Raw genomic sequence first — 4,186 nt, 5'->3', positions numbered from 1 at the left:
CTTTCTTGGGCCCCTCTTCCCTCCAGGGCTTTGTCCCATGGCATTCTACCAAGCAGATCCCTGAAGAGGCCAAAGTCTGCTCCTCTGAAGTCCAAGGGAGTGAGCTTGCTGTGCACCCTCCTTGGTGCCCTAAGGATCTTGAACTCCATTTCGTGGTCCCTGCAGCCCAGGCTGCGCTTGAGCTTCACATTCCCCACCAGTCTCTCCTTGTCAGTGAGAACAAGGTCCAGCATAGCACCTCTCCTCGTTGGCTCCTCTACCACTTGGAGAAGGAAGTTATCATCGATGCATTCCAGGAACCTCCCAGATTGCTTATGCCCTGCCGTGTTGTCCCTCCAACAGATATCGGGGTAAAAAGACATAAGTGTTGAACACACAGACCACATAGATGACTGCATGCCCATTGTCAGAACATTTCTGATTAGTGTATGTTTAGAAAAAACAAGCTCTCTGCACCAATTTTTTCTAATGCTATGACATCTTCATCTCCAAATTCTCGCAAACAAACCTGAATGGCCTGAAAATGTGTCGGTCACAGAGGTTGGTGATAGAGTCAGAACACGATATTAGAAAAAGGCTCTACAAAGTAACTTTCATCTTAAAAATTATTAATCTACTCTCCTCCTGGAGCTGGAGTTCCATGAAATGAGAGGGATTAAACAGAGTATGATGGCATGTTGCTAAGTGCTAACCATTTCACTGCAGGGGCAATTTGTCAAACATATCTGGTACAGTATGTAAGGTAGTGGCATTACAAACTTGTCCTAGAAGAGTGCATTTAAGTATCACTGCACAAGCATATGTAAGAGCTCTGGTACCACTACAAAATTATGCAGTATTTCATGTCTATTACATCTCTATGGGGTGTACAGGACTGTATTTAACAATATTTTAATAAAATAGTTGTCACAAAAATTTTATTGAAGACAAGATTTGACAATGGTTCAATAAGTTTGCACATCTGAAGAAAAAGTAGTATTGTCCAAGTCACTGTGAATGTTAAAATACGGCATTCAGAGATCCAATCTGATATTAACCGGTATTAAATCAGAGCTCTATGATGAATTATATTCTTGCAATAAAAAATTATTTTAATGTCTTATTCTTTTTTGTTATATCATGTTTTTACTATTTATTTAATAAATCATTAGAAATGAAAGATATTATATGGAAGAAAAGAAAGCTTTATGTTTCAAAACAGACTGCTGTCTTGGGTTGTTCTGATATTTTTACAAGAACAAATAAAATGTTCTTGAGGAATTGCACGTTTTTTCAATGTGTAAAATCTTATGCAATTATTTCTGAAATTATATCAGACATGATATTCCATATGAAGGTGGGTCATGCAAAATCTTCCATCTATAGTCCTGACCTTCCTATGAGGGGAGGCCCTTTGCAACTGAGAACTGACACCTCAGAAACACTCATGATGAATCTTCCTTTGCAGGAGAAAATACAGGTGCCTTGGTTGATGTGTGAAGCAGTAAGGCTCAGGAGCTAGAAAAGAAGTTTAAGTATCTCCATGAATGAACTTTAATTTATTAGGTATTTTTTTTCTGTGTCATGTATACTTGAGAATGTTGTGCATGTTGTCAACAGAGAGTTATATATTCTTTGCTGTAGCTGGTAGCTATAAGGTAATCTGCTCCGGTACCCTGATAGGATAGAGAATGAACTAGTGATTTAAATTCACAAAGCATTCTTTTAGTCACACTGATGGTTGAATTTAACATGGGCTGCTCACACAAAAGGTGGATATACCTTTGTTGATTTAACCACAACTTGTGATTAATATGGAGGTCATCACTGGGTAGATACAGAAGACTACACTTCTTCTACCAGCAGATTAAATTTCAAAGGTATTCTTGTAAAGAAAAAAGAATCAGATTTATTAAATCCCATTTGTTTACTATTTACAGTAAAATTGGTTTTTAAAGGCCACATAATCCATGAAGACTATGTTTAGCAATTTAAATGGTAGCCTATTTAATAAATGAGGACTCAGTCTCCTGCACCTTGGCTGGTCATGGAAGCGGTTTTGTGTCCCTTTCACAAGCTTGTCCTAATATTAGGGATAGACAAAAGTATGTTTCACATCAAATGAACATTTCTTCTTTCTCTGTATTCATATATGTAACATCCAGATAATACGTGCAAATATTTGTGAAATAATTTCAGGAACAGGTACGTAAGTATTTTCTTTTGGAAGGAAGCGTCCCATTTTATTAAGCATTAATGTCAATAATGTATGGGAAACCCTTGGGAGCTGCTGATCAAAATACCTTTCTGTTGATAACTTGGTTTAGTAGATGAGACAAAAAGCTTTTCCCCTTGAAGGTGTTGGCTTAAATGAGTTCAAGGTGAGTGCTAGCTTAGGGAAGGCTCCAAAGAAATGAGTGGTTTCATTTCTTGTAGAACTCCCACACCATCAAGTTCAACATGTCCCTGGTAGAAATGTTTGTATTCTTAACAGTCTTGGCAAAGTGATGAAAAATGGCATGAGCTGGATTACACGCTATACTTTTCCAACTACAACTAACTCTTTGAGCTCAAGAAAGAGGACTGCAAATACCTTATCTGCTTCTTTACTTTAGAAGCTACACTTTCTGAAGTCACTCCATAACTGAATGAACTGCATTTCCCCACATTAATAGTTTCAAAATCTGTAGTTTCAGCCTTGCCACTCACACAAAAAAAGGAAAGACACAGAAATAATTCGGCCAGCTACATAACTCCATGAAGGCTGCAGGTTTATGCCATTAAGGACAGTATTTAATTAGAAGTAATGCATGGAACTGTTTTCTAATAAACACTGTAAAGGTCATATAATTAGATATTTTATTAGAAATAAATATTCTTATTTTATTATTCCCGCTTTCCATTCATGCTGTACTGATTTGTACTTTTGCTAGTTAGCTGTCTAAGGAGAAAGGGGTTTCTGTATGTGTGGGATTCATTCCTTGTATTAAAAGAGAGGCAAGATTTCATGTTTTTCTGTGGATGCACATTGGATTTAAGGGCTTTTCAGTTCCCTTTAGTTCTTATGCTCATCTTTCTTGAAAGTATCAGGCAGAAGTGATGACGTGCCATCATTCCCTCACCACCAGGCCTGATGTTGTAAGTCATATAAAACAAGGAACAAATCTTTCGGCTCTGCTTTCATTCCTTGTTTATACAACAGAGTCATAATCAATGAGTAGTCTGATCTAAAGAGAAATAGTAGCAGCTCCCCAGTGTACCAGACCCATGCAAGACTGAGTGTTGATGTCTTCTGGAGGAATTTCTGTGGTCCTTTTCATTGTCTTGCAGAATAGGTGCTGCCTTACAGCCACAGACTGGCTCCTGCTCTGATTTCTGATACTTTCAATGCACTACACTTTTCAGCTTTCTATTCTTATCTGTCCGTGCTTGAACTCAGGAATAAGACCATTAAACACAAGTATTTCAAGCTTAGTATAAAATTCTCATTTGAAATAAGGAGCTATAGGTTAGGAATTCCCTGCACACTGCTTAGCTGCAATTTCAGGGCATGATTAATTTCTCGGTGCAGATCATCAGGCAGACACCCGTAGGGGTTCCTTACTTGTGCTTAAAGCAGAAGATTGAAACAGAGGAGTGTTCATTTATAGGTGAGATTGTAATTTTACTATTGAGATACACCAGCAATTTTTTCTCCATATCAAGAGCTACCAATTAGATTTATATGCAGTTTTCTGGCATGTTCCTTTCAGATGCTGAAGTATGAGTATCAGGATTTCTAGGAAAATGCCATATGCAACCAGAAAACCAATTTGCAACGGAGAGAAATGCATTGAAATGCAACGCTTTCTCACAAAACTTCATTGCCAGAGCTTTGTCTTACCCTCCCTCGCATTGCTGCTAACGTCTCAGCAGCAGCCACACGAGCTGAGACGCACGAAAACATTTGCAGCCGGTACTATCCGATGGTAACCTTGACTGTGACATACATCATCATTACTGCTCCGTAAGGCAGGAGGGACCCGCGAGCCCAGCGCGCCCGGGACCTGCAGGCGGCGAGAGGGGGCGGCCACTCTGTTCCTCTGCCTAACGCTCTGCCCTTTGGGATTTTCCCTCCCGCCCTTGCCGGGGTGTGACCCTCCTCCTTCCCTCCCAGCCCCCGGCGGCCCCGCGGTCCAGCCCGGCCCGCCCCACCGAGGACGCGGCG

Source organism: Pygoscelis adeliae, unplaced genomic scaffold (assembly GCF_000699105.1).
Source record: "Pygoscelis adeliae isolate BGI_AS28 unplaced genomic scaffold, ASM69910v1 Scaffold140, whole genome shotgun sequence".
Taxonomy (NCBI): Eukaryota; Metazoa; Chordata; class Aves; order Sphenisciformes; family Spheniscidae; genus Pygoscelis; species Pygoscelis adeliae.
The sequence above is the reverse complement of the archived record's forward strand: the minus strand, read 5'-3'. Positions refer to the sequence as shown.